Source organism: Pseudophryne corroboree, chromosome 9 (genome assembly GCF_028390025.1).
Source record: "Pseudophryne corroboree isolate aPseCor3 chromosome 9, aPseCor3.hap2, whole genome shotgun sequence".
Taxonomy (NCBI): Eukaryota; Metazoa; Chordata; class Amphibia; order Anura; family Myobatrachidae; genus Pseudophryne; species Pseudophryne corroboree.
The window spans coordinates 63,755,747-63,769,073 of record NC_086452.1 but is presented as its reverse complement, the minus strand read 5'-3'; the positions used below and the strand labels follow the sequence as shown (position 1 = coordinate 63,769,073).

Genomic DNA, 13,327 nt, shown 5'->3' with positions numbered 1-13,327 from the left:
CATGGTCGAGTTCAGGTGCCGTTGCTGTCGTATCGATACCGTTGCAACAGAAACTCGCCCCCCCCCCCCCTTGTGGCTAACTGTATTGACTCCTAAATGCCGATTAATATTTTTCTATCTGTTTTGAATTCCGATTACTGTGTGTCCTTCGTACTGTTTCTGCCGTAGCCTTACACAGCAGTCAATGCATAGATGGTGGCATTTCTACCCTATACACCATGACGCCTTAGTAACTCCGAGCTATAGGTGATGTCGTCATTGATGCCACACACAGCTAATTTTTTACAGCATAGACATACATCGAAAAGAATTAACCAGTAGGAGAGAGACAAGATAGTGATGTTGGATCACTTCTCTCATCAGTGTAACGATTGTATGAACAGAACATTGCCCTCCATTAATTCCAGTTGAACAGAAATGTAAATGTAGACGCACGTTCTATAAGGTAGCGTGCTGTGGTAACTATAGAATGTACCCGGCCACCCAGGGCATACAGGAAATTTAGCATACTTTTTCTTTTGTTGGTCCAGGGAGTCAACGTTAACCTTTGCAAAGGTAGTCTCATATACATTCCAAAGGGAATACTGTATATTGCGGGGATCTAGAAAACACACTCATTTGGGGTTCACGGCAAAATAGAAGCGTTGCGTTCCACCGGTATATAGAGCACAGTGCTGTTAGACTTTAGCTCTATGGCTCAAATAAGGAAGATGAGAGATCCGGTGATGTCACACTTGAGGTTGTAATTCTGCATTTACACTTATAATATTGCCACATTTTTGGTTAAGGGAATAGCAATGCGTCAGGCGCAGTGTTAGTTAATTGCTGGTGTTCTCCGCATCTCTGGTAATCACTCCTTCCTTGTTTTTGCCTGTACTCATTTCTAAATAAGTCTGGCAGGTTGTTATCCTCCCATCTCTGAGCTGATTGGCCGTGCAGCTCTGTGACTTTTAATTAAAGAGCTGGAAATGTGTATAAAAGCTGCCAGCAGTGACGGGTGCGGAACATGAGCTGCGAGGGAGAGAATTTCCCCAAGGACTGCCCGGTTTAATGGAAAGTATCTGCAGCCCTGTGAACCAGGGAAGCGAATGACTAAGTCAACCCTATTACCAGTCCGGCTTCCAAATTAACCAGACAGAAAACCTCTTATAACAAAGACATTTTTCTGCCTTCTTCCCAGTCAGTTTTATATTTCCTGGTTCCGAGAGATGTGGAATATTTGTAGCATTTTATCCAGATTTCGTGTATAAAGTGTACGACCCTTTTTCCAACACCAGATCCCCTATTTCTATAATGTTAAATACACTTGTGGGTCTGCAAGGGCGGATACCGAAATAAAAATGACACGGCTGTGACCCCCACCGGATCTGCCTATGTGTGTCTGTGTTCTCTGTAACCTCCCCACCCGTGCGTGTAACACATTGCCATAATTGTATGGGGTTTAAATACCCACATTACTGCAGAGTAGGTTGCACACTTTCTCTTGTGTTTAATATTGTAGTATATGATCTAGCAACACTTCCAAAGTGCTGGGTAGTTCCTTTTATCCTAAAACCGGCCAATCCTAATATACTTGATTATCCCAAACTGACATCTTGGATTCTAATTGTCTTTGTTAATTGAATTGAGGTTCCTTCCATATACATGATGTCTTTTGGTGGTATGTTCTACACTATGTAATGTGTTCTCTGTATTCCTTGCTACCCCCGCCTCACCCCCAAACTTCTCTATCTTAGTGGTCACCTCCATTGGAGGGTTATTAGTCACCCTCAATGTGAGACCCCCCAGATTATATTCTTCTGTTAATCTGCAATACTATCTCTTCAGTAAACGTGATTGAAAAATGTTTTCCTCATCGTTGCACAATGGGGTGATTCCATTTTTGGTCAAGAATTTAGCTCCCGGGCTAAGTGCCCAGGAGCTTTTAATTCCTGTGACTACCTCTCTCACCCAAATACACAGGATTAGCCGCATTAAGCAGCTTCCCCCGTGCTAAGTGCAGGGTGCGCTGCAGGTATTGAGCGTCGGGCCCTCACGACCAGCCCAGAAACCCTACTTTACGTGGATTTCTGCTCGCATATTAGGATGGTGTGATCAGAACTTCACAACAAGTGCAAACCCGAGGCTGGTAGTGCAAACAATTGTATAGCTCCTGGTAACTTCAGATGGGAGCTAAATTCAGACAAACTATTGAATCGCCCCCAACCATTCACCACCATTTATAGAGTCCTGAAGTCCTGTTTACTTCTTGGCATATGATATAGTTATAACCTATAGGTGGGGTCCATCTGTCGTGCCAAGTGTAACCAATAGGTGGCTTTCTTCTGTTGCACCTTTAGGTGGGTTCCATCTGTCGCACCTTGTGTAACCAGTAGGTGGTGTCCATCTGTCATACCTAGTGTAATCTATAGGTGGCGTCCGTCTGTAGCACCTTGTGCGACAGATGAAGCCACCTATAGGTTACACTAGGTGTGACAGATGAAGCCACCTATAGGTTACACTAAGTGTGATCTATAGGTGGCGTCCATCTCTAGCACCTTGTGTAACCAATAGGTGGCGTTCATCTGTCGCATCTAGTGTAACCAATAGGTGGCGTTCATCTGTCGCATCTAGTGTAACCTATAGGTGGGGTCCATCTGTCGCGCCTAGTGTAACCAATAGGTGGCTTTCGTCTGTTGCACCTTTAGGTGGCGTCCATCTCTAGCACCTTGTGTAATCTATAGGTGGTGTCCATCTGTTGCTCCTAGTGTGACCTATAGGTGGCGTCCATCTGTTGCTCCTAGTGTGACCTATAGGTGGCGTCCATTTGTTGCTCCTAGTGTGACCTATAGGTGGCGTCCATCTGTTGCTCCTAGTGTGACCTATAGGTGGCGTCCATCTGTTGCTCCTAGTGTGACCTATAGGTGGCGTCCATCTCTAGCACCTTGTGTGACCTATAGGTGGTGTCCATCTGTTGCTCCTAGTGTGACCTATAGGTGGCGTCCATTTGTTGCTCCTAGTGTGACCTATAGGTGGCGTCCATCTGTTGCTCCTAGTGTGACCTATAGGTGGCGCCCATTTGTTGCTCCTAGTGTGACCTATAGGTGGCGTCCATCTGTTGCTCCTAGTGTGACCTATAGGTGGCGTCCATCTGTTGCTCCTAGTGTGACCTATAGGTGGTGTCCATTTGTTGCTCCTAGTGTGACCTATAGGTGGTGTCCATTTGTTGCTCCTAGTGTGACCTATAGGTGGCGTCCATCTGTTGCTCCTAGTGTGACCTATAGGTGGCGTCCATCTGTTGCTCCTAGTGTGACCTATAGGTGGCGTCCATTTGTTGCACATAGTGCTATTTCTTGCTATGATGGTAGCGCATGGAAACGTTTTCCTTTCACAGGGAAATACACACTACTCATCAATGGGAATCTGTGTAGTGACCTCAGGCTGATGTAGAGCAGTGGTCAGATGGTTATGGTGTTCCTGTAAGGAGACTCCTCAGAGAGGAGGACTGCATGTACCAGGAGGCAGTGTGCAGCTGTGCCATGTGTTGTATACGTTGCTGTGCGTTCTAGCCCAGGCTGCAGGTGTGGAGAAAACCACTACACATGGCCTCCTGCCAACCCTGCTTTGTGAATCAATATGCTGATTAATTGATTAAATTAACAGTGAATTTCATTCTGCTGGCAGGGTCATAAAAAAAATCTAGTTTGGGGTTAAAGAGCTGCGTTATTCCCCTTTAATGAAATTTAGCATTTCAACACTTGCATATTTTCACTTCTCTCCTTTAAAAGCAGAGAGCTTTCGGCATGTCATTAATTACTTGAAGGAGGCAGCACTGAGGCCTGCAGTGGTGCTTGGGGATGTTGTGTATAACTTCCAGCTGTTTGCCAGCCACAGTGCGGAGTCCTCAGGTGCAGGGACCCCCACCCCCCCTGCTTTAAATCTCATATTTGATTACCCCAGTTGCTAAACTCCTCTGATCCCTTTCCTGTCAGCACTAGTTATTTCCCCTGAAATGTGGCTGGCTCAGCGGCTAAAGCCGCTCCCTCCTTTTGTGTAGTGCTCACTGAGCGCAGCAGCCTACAGGTGAGAGATGAAACGTCTTACCTCCAGGCTGTAAAGTAGAGGCCACCGTGGTGTTACCTGGGCCAATTCTCAGCCAGTAGGTTCATTAGGACTGGAAACGCCACTTATTTATGCCTCAGCGATGTCGCAAGTTTTATCTAATTTCAACTGTGCCGGACAAATGATATAGCCGCTCCTACTCTCCCCAATAAGTACAATATTACAGGGAGAAAGGATACTCTGTAGTGTGACATGTAACAATAGAGTAGTGCTACTTCTGTATAGTCTATTTAAAATAAAATGGTTTTGTTAATGAGCAGAACCACGGGGTGCTGGGATTTGTAGTGCTACCATAGCTGGAGATTTAAAGGTCACCTGTATTTCTCTGACGTCCTAGTGGATGCTGGGGACTCCGTAAGGACCATGGGGATTAGCGGCTCCGCAGGAGACTGGGCACAACTAAGAAAGATTTAGGACTACCTGGTGTGCACTGGCTCCTCCCTCTATGCCCCTCCTCCAGACCTCAGTTAGAATTTTGTGCCCGGCCGAGCTGGTTGCACACTAGGGCCTCTCCTGAGCTCTTAGAAAAGAAAGTATATTTAGGTTTTTTATTTTCAGTGAGATCTGCTGGCAACAGACTCACTGCTACGAGGGACTGAGGGGAGAAGAAGCGAACCTACCTGCTTGCAGCTAGCTTGGGCTTCTTAGGCTACTGGACACCATTAGCTCCAGAGGGATCGAACACAGGCCCAGCCTCGGTCGTCCGGTCCCGGAGCCGCGCCGCCGTCCCCCTTGCAGAGCCAGAAGCAAGAAGAACGTCCAGAAAATCGGCGGCTGAAGACTCCGGTATTCATTAAGGTAGCGCACAGCACTGCAGCTGTGCGCCATTTCTCCCCATGCACACCACACACTCCGGTCACTGATGGGTGCAGGGCGCTGGGGGGGGCGCCCTGGGCTGCAATAAGAGTACCTTAGCTTGGCAAATAAACACATAATATAGTCAGTAAGACTATATATGTGTAAAATCCCCTGCCAAAAATATCCTGAAAAAAGCGGGAGAAGTCCGCCGTGAAGGGGGCGGGGCTATCTCCCTCAGCACACTGGCGCCATTTCCTCTCACAGCTCCGCTGGAAGGACGCTCCCAAGGCTCTCCCCTGCAGTTTCCAGGCTCAATAGGGTAAAAAAGAGAGGGGGGGCACTAAATTTAGGCGCAAACTGTGTATTATAGCAGCTATAGGGGAAAAATCACTGTGTGTAGTGTGTATCCCTGCATTATATAGCGCTCTGGTGTGTGCTGGCATACTCTCTCTCTGTCTCCCCAAAGGACTTTGTGGGGTCCTGTCCTCAGTCAGAGCATTCCCTGTGTGTGTGCGGTGTGTCGGTACGGCTGTGTCGACATGTTTGATGAGGAGGCTTATGGGGAGGCGGAGCAGGTGCCGATTAAATGTGATGTCACCCCCTGCGGGGTCGACACCTGAATGGATGGACATGTGGAAGGAATTACGCGACAGTGTCAACTCCTTGCATAAAAGGTTTGACGACATAACAGATGTGGGACAGCCGGCTTCTCTGCCCGTGCCTGCCCAGGCGTCTCAAAAGCCATCAGGGGCTCTAAAACGCCCACTACCTCAGATGGCAGACACAGATGTCGACACGGGTACTGACTCCAGTGTCGACGACGATGAGACTAGTGTACATTCCAATAGAGCCACTCGTTATATGATTACGGCAATGAAAAATGTGTTGCACATTTCTGATATTACCCCAGGTACCACAAAAAGACGCTGTCTTATACATGAGAGATGCACAGAGGGATATTTGCCGGCTGGCATCTAAAATAAACGCAATGTCCATTTCTGCCAGGAGAGGATTGTGGACTCGGCAGTGGACAGGAGATGCAGATTCTAAAAGGCACATGGAAGTTTTGCCTTACAAGGGTGAGGAGTTGTTTGGGGATGGTCTCTCGGACCTCGTTTCCACAGCGACAGCTGGGAAGTCAGCATTTTTACCCCATGTTCCCTCACAGCCAAAGAAAGCACCGTATTATCAGGTACAGTCCTTTCGGCCCCGGAAAGGCAAGCGGGTTAGAGGCGCGTCCTTTCTGCCCAGAGGCAGAGGGAAAAAGCTGCAACATACAGCCAGTTCCCAGGAACAAAAGTCCTCCCCCGCTTCCTCTAAGTCCACCGCGTGACGCTGGGGCTCCACAGGCGGAGCCAGGTACGGTGGGGGCCCGTCTCAAGAACTTCAGCGACCAGTGGGCTCGCTCACGGGTGGATCCCTGGATTCTACAAGTAGTATCTCAGGGGTACAAGCTGGAATTCGAGACGTCTCCCCCTCGCCGTTTCCTCAAATCTGCCTTGCCGACAGCTCCCCGGGACAGGGAGGCAGTGCTGGAGGCGATTCACAAGCTGTATTCTCAGCAGGTGATAATCAAGGTACCCCTCCTTCAACAAGGACGGGGTTACTATTCCACAATGTTTGTGGTACCGAAACCGGACGGTTCGGTGAGACCCATTTTAAATTTAAAATCCTTGAACACTTATATAAGAAGGTTCAAGTTCAAGATGGAATCGCTCAGGGCGGTGATTGCAAGCCTGGACGAAGGGGATTACATGGTATCACTGGACATCAAGGATGCTTACCTGCATGTCCCCATTTACCCTCCTCACCAGGAGTACCTCAGATTTGTGGTACAGGACTGTCATTACCAATTCCAGACGTTGCCGTTTGGTCTGTCCACGGCACCCAGGGTATATACCAAGGTAATGGCCGAAATGATGATACTCCTTCGGAAAAAGGGAGTTTTAATTATCCCGTACTTGGACGATCTCCTTATAAAGGCGAGGTCCAGGGAACAGTTGTTGATCGGAGTAGCACTAGCTCGGGAAAGTGCTACAACAGCACGGCTGGATCCTGAATATTCCAAAGTCGCAGCTGGTTCCTACAACGCGTCTGCTGTTCCTGGGGATGGTTCTGGACACAGAACAGAAAAAGGTGTTTCTCCCGGAGGAGAAGGCCAAGGTGTTGTCATCTCTAGTCAGAGACCTCCTAAAACCAAAACAGGTGTCGGTGCACCACTGCACGCGAGTCCTGGGAAAGATGGTGGCTTCTTACGAAGCAATTCCATTCGGAAGGTTCCATGCAAGGATCTTTCAGTGGGATCTGTTAGACAAGTGGTCCGGATCGCATCTCCAGATGCATCGGCTGATAACACTGTCTCCAAGGGCCAGGGTGTCGCTGCTGTGGTGGCTGCAGAGTGCTCATCTTCTAGAGGGCCGCAGATTCGGCATACAGGACTGGATCCTGGTGACCACGGATGCCAGCCTTCGAGGTTGGGGGGCAGTCACACAGGGAAGAAACTTCCAGGGACAATGGTCGAGTCAGGAGACTTCCCTACACATAAATATTCTGGAACTTAGGGCCATTTACAATGCCCTAAGTCAGGCAAGACCCCTGCTTCAACACCAGCCGGTGCTGATCCAGTCAGACAACATCACGGCGGTCGCCCATGTAAACCGACAGGGCGGCACAAGAAGCAGGATGGCGATGGCAGAAGCCACAAGAATTCTCCGATGGGCGGAAAATCATGTGTTAGCACTGTCAGCAGTGTTCATTCCCGGAGTGGACAACTGGGAAGCAGACTTCCTCAGCAGGCACGACCTCCACCCGGGAGAGTGGGGACTTCATCCAGAAGTCTTCCAAATGATTGTACACCGTTGGGAAAGGCCACAGGTGGACATGATGGCGTCCCGCCTCAACAAAAAGCTAAAAAGATATTGCGCCAGGTCAAGGGACCCTCAGGCGATAGCTGTGGACGCTCTAGTGACACCGTGGGTGTACCAGTCGGTTTATGTGTTCCCTCCTCTGCCTCTCAGACCCAAGGTACTGAGAATAATAAGGAGAGGAGTAAGAACTATACTTGTGGTTCCGGATTGGCCAAGAAGAACTTGGTACCCAGAACTTCAAGAAATGATCTCAGAGGACCCATGGCCTCTGCCGCTCAGACAGGACCTGCTGCAGCAGGGGCCCTGTCTGTTCCAAGACTTACCGCGGCTGCGTTTGACGGCATGGCGGTTGAACATCGGATCCTAAAAGAAAAGGGCATTCCGGAGGAAGTCATCCCTACGCTGATTAAAACTAGGAAGGAGGTGACCGCAAACCATTATCACCGCATATGGCGAAAATATGTTGCGTGGTGTGAGGCCAGAAGGGCCCCGACGGAGGAATTTCAGCTGGGTCGTTTTCTGCACTTCCTACAGTCAGGGGTGACTATGGGCCTCAAATTAGGTTCCATTAAGGTCCAGATTTCGGCTCTGTCGATTTTCTTCCAAAAAGAACTGGCTTCACTGCCTGAAGTTCAGACGTTTGTTAAAGGAGTGCTGCATATTCAGCCCCCTTTTGTGCCTCCAGTGGCACCTTGGGATCTCAACGTGGTGTTGGATTTCCTTAAGTCACATTGGTTTGAGCCACTTAAAACCGTGGAACTAATATATCTCACGTGGAAAGTGGTCATGCTGTTGGCCTTGGCTTCGGCCAGGCGTGTGTCAGAATTGGCGGCTTTGTCATGTAAAAGCCCTTATCTGATTTTCCATATGGATAGGGCGGAATTGAGGACTCGTCCCCAATTTCTTCCTAAGGTGGTATCAGCTTTTCATTTGAACCAACCTATTGTGGTGCCTGCGGCTACTAAGGACTTGGAGGATTCCAAGTTGCTGGACGTAGTCAGGGCCCTGAAAATCTATGTTTCCAGGACGGCTGGAGTCAGGAAAACTGACTCGCTATTTATCCTGTATGCGCCCAACAAGCTGGGTGCTCCTGCTTCAAAGTAGTTTATTGCTCGCTGGATCTGTAGTACGATTCAACTTGCACATTCTGCGGCTGGACTGCCGCATCCTAAATCTGTAAAAGCCCATTCCACGAGGAAGGTGGGCTCTTCTTGGGCGGCTGACCGAGGGGTCTCGGCTTTACAACTTTGCCGAGCTGCTACTTGGTCGGGTTCAAACACATTTGCTAAATTCTACAAGTTTGATACCCTGGCTGAGGAGGACCTTGAGTTTGCTAATTCGGTGCTGCAGAGTCATCCGCACTCTCCCGCCCGTTTGGGAGCTTTGGTATAATCCCCATGGTCCTTACGGAGTCCCCAGCATCCACTTGGACGTTAGAGAAAATAAGATTTTACTCACCGGTAATTCTATTTCTCGTAGTCCGTAGTGGATGCTGGGCGCCCATCCCAAGTGCGGATTGTCTGCAATACTTGTATATAGTTATTGCCTAACTAAAGGGTTATTGTTTGGAGCCATCTGTTTGAGAGGCTCAGTTGTTATTCATACTGTTCACTGGGTATAGTATCACGAGTTGTATGGTGTGATTGGTGTGGCTGGTATGAGTCTTACCCGGGATTCCAAATCCTTTCCTTATTGTGTCAGCTCTGCCGGGCACAGTTTCCTAACTGAGGTCTGGAGGAGGGGCATAGAGGGAGGAGCCAGTGCACACCAGGTAGTCCTAAATCTTTCTTAGTTGTGCCCAGTCTCCTGCGGAGCCGCTAATCCCCATGGTCCTTATGGAGTCCCCAGCATCCACTACGGACTACGAGAAATAGAATTACCGGTGAGTAAATTCTTATTTTTTGTCCTGTACTTGTGTTTGAGCCCGTGTTGTAGTTTAGAACACCATCTATATATTAATAACAGAAGGACGACTTTTTTATGAGTGACCTATTTCTATAATGCTGTTATCTGAGCAGAACGCATAATGAATCTCGGTCCGTAGCTTTGTTTCGGAGTTACGTGGCAAAACCTGCCATTTACAGTGCATCACCATTGTGCTCTGGAAAATGTAACAGTTGGTGAACTCTCCCTTTTCACCTGCTGGGTGACCTGGAACATGTGACCTGCTGGTTGGTCTGAAAACTGTGACCGTTATTTGCAGCCACCCACTAAGCAGGGATTTTTCTAAATTCAACTCCTATTAGCCTGCATGCACAAACGACGGGGCACCAACGATGAACGAGCGCGGGGCCGCACATCGTTCATCGCTGGTGCCTCCACACAAAGATATGAACGGTATCTCGTTCATTAATGGACGAGATCGTTCATATCTTTCAGTGATATCACCCAGTGTGTAGGGCCTTTAAGGATGTGAAAAGGGTTAAAATGTTCTGCCCAGTAAACTTTTTTTTGTTCCGTTGAAACCGTGCACATCGGTTAGTTTTCTTTTGATTCTATCAAACGGGCACTAAATGTCAGGGGCTAAGTGAGATTTGCAGAAACTGTTTTCAGCGCGGCAATACAAGGTAGTAGGTTGATCTGTGGAAAGGCAGCCGGTGTGCAAACAGCCATCACAGGGTTGGGGTGTAAGTAATCCTGAAAGCCGGTCTCTGATTGATCGGGGGAGTTTGTCTCTAGACTGTCAGTTGGTTTATAGAGGTGCCAGTCACTGCCTGAGTGAGAGTGATGGTTGGAGACGAGCTGGAACTTTGCTTTGTTTTTCAGTCTACTCTCTGCCCTTTTGGTCAATCTTTATTACACCCTGTTTTTTCCATCACAACCCTGGAATGTGTTTTATAGAGTACCTTATTCTACTCTTTCATTGTTTCAGCAGAAAATAAATATTAATGCGCAGGATATGTCTAATATCCATAGATAACTTGGTATTGTCATTCATTCAGAGCTCCCTGTATTGTCACTTGTAGTGATGAGCAACTACACCATATTTCCTATTATGTGAGAAGTCTACAGCTTCCCAACTAAGGGGTATATTCATTAACTGTCGGAAGCTGCCGTCTTGTTGGAAAGACGGCAGCTTCCGACAGTTTTAGGTCGGAAGGGGTTCCGACCTATTCATTACGGCCCCATTTATTCCGACAAGTCGAGAAACCCGACTTGTCGGAATGCTTTCGGAATTAACGCCGATCGGCGGCTTCAGCCCGATCAGCCCCATCCCCCTCCCCCCCGCGCGTGGCAGACATCTCTCTTTCGCCGCAGATGTCGCCTCCTCCCGGCACCGCAGACGGCTCCCTTCCCCCTGCGCCGCTGACTGCTCCCCCCGCTAATGGCAGCAGGTCAGGACAACTGGAGCGGCCAAATCCGACAGTCGGATTTGGCCGCTCTTTTGAATGGGAGTTGTCTGGTCCATTCCGACAACTGCATGTCAGAATGGACCAGACTCTTATTGAATATACCCCTAAGAGATGGTTAATACACCATGCACATGAAACTGCTGCTCTAAATAACGTGTTATGGGGAAGAAACCACATACACATGATGCTGAATAATCCAGCTTATCTCATGCTTAATGAGCATTATTTCTGGGTCATTTGGGCAATCACAATATTGGCAGTCGTAATGTCATTATCAGAATGTCAACACTTATGATGTTGACTTTGCTGTGGGGGGAGGGTCAGGTATTAGGGGTAACGTACTCGCCACCATAACCAGTGGATCATATGACACCGCTGGAACTCTGCACCACCTGACAATGCCGGAACCAGAAGACCCTGTTGGAGCATAACTGTGGTAAGTGATCACCATTCTGCTGGGACCCACTGTTTTGTCGACATTCTGAGCATTTCAGCAGTGTCGACATGTGATACATGTCGACATGAATGTCAGCAAATCTTACCGAACCCTATTTGGAACACCGTCATTTTACTATAAATGTGATCTAGAGATGAACAACAACAACAAAAAGGCGTTCCGTTCCACTAAAGGTTTACCTCGTTCCACTTGGCATCAAAATTTATTTTTTGCTGTTGGGATCTGAAATCAGGTTTTCCAGCCGCAGCACAGACTGGACGGACCATCCTTACCATAACTCAGGGGCAGATTTATTAAGCCTGGTGAAGAGATATAGTGGAAGGTGATAACGCACCAGTCAATCCGCTCCTAACTTCCGTGTTGCAGGCTGGGTTTGAGTAATTACAGTTAGGAGCTGACTGGCTGGTGCGTTATCGCCTTCCACTTTATCACTTCACCAGGCTTAATACATCTGCCCCTCTATTCATAGACCCATACATGCCGCAAAGTGCACATTTCCAGACACAGGGCCTGATTCATATGTGGATGGAGGGAGCGTCGCTGCTGCTTAGTTGGATGTTCTGATATGGTAATACAGCAGGAGGAGTCTGATATTAGTAGACGCCTCCTGCGTGCATTTGTGACCCCCATCGACCCATGGGGCCGTGCAAGCCGGCTACTGAAGCTCTTATCTAGAGGCCATGAAATCTCCCGTCTTCCGACGAAGATCCTGGCCTCAGCCCTCCCCCAAAAACTGCCGCCGTTGCTGCCCCAAAACGGTGCTTCCGACGACGCACATGCGCAGTACAGTTCAGGCGCATGTGTAAAGCACCGGCCATCTGTACTTTGTGCCTGCTGCCACAGATCCTTCAGGTTCTGAATCGGGTCCACAGTGTAAAACTCGGTGTGATCTGTTACAGCGATTCCACTTGCATTGAACAATATTCAGACGTCCTCTCCTTGAACCGAAGCTATGTAGACGGTGTTATGGGGAAGCGTTTGCTAGGCCATTTTGCCATTTAGAAAATGGGCATTAATTGTCAGTACTTTATTAGGTCTGACTTTGTTTTCATGTGCTGTGACGCGGCCATCAGGCAAGTTTGTATCTATTGATGTATAACACAGATAAGACGCAGAAAACATCTCCATACCTTGTACTGGATGACGGTCACGCTGTTTTATTCTCTTCTGTCTGTGCTCAGTCTCATGCAGAACAGCAGAGGAGGACACCTTGTGGCTCCTCCCCCAGCTTTGGGAACGGACCTGTCCCAGCAGTAGGCATTAGAGGCTTGGGAGGTTTCCGCGGGCTGTCAGTTGGACAGTTCTTCTGGTGGGTTGAGACCTGTAATTGGCAGGGGTGTGGATCATTAGATTGACAGTGTCTAGGTCGACAATGTTTAGGTCGACAGTCACTAGGTCAACAGGGTTTCTAGGTCGACGTGTTAGGTCGACGGGTCTAAAGGATGACATGAGGTTTTTTTTTTTGGGTGTCGTTTTCTTCGTAGTGTGACCGGGAACCCCAATTAGTGCACCATGTCCCCTCGCATGGCTCGCTTCGCTCGCCATGCTTCGGGCAAAGTGCCTCGCTTCGCTCGGCCCAGATTACCGTTCCAATCGTAGTCCACGTGGATAAAGTATGAAAAAGTTCAAAAAAAAGAAAATTGTTTTGAAAAACTCATGTCGACCTTTTGACCTGTCGACCTCCCAACCCTGTCGACCTAGTGACTGTCGACCTATAGTGGTCGACCTAAACATAGTCGACCTAGACAGTG

The 13,327-nt window shown here is 48.5% G+C and overlaps 1 protein-coding gene across 3 annotated transcripts in view; it reads left to right on the top strand.

Moving 5' to 3' along the window:
• Nucleotides 1-13,327, top strand: part of RNF220 (ring finger protein 220) — a 355,867-nt gene that overhangs the window by 302,636 nt on the left and 39,904 nt on the right. The gene's annotated exons all lie outside the window — the stretch shown is intronic.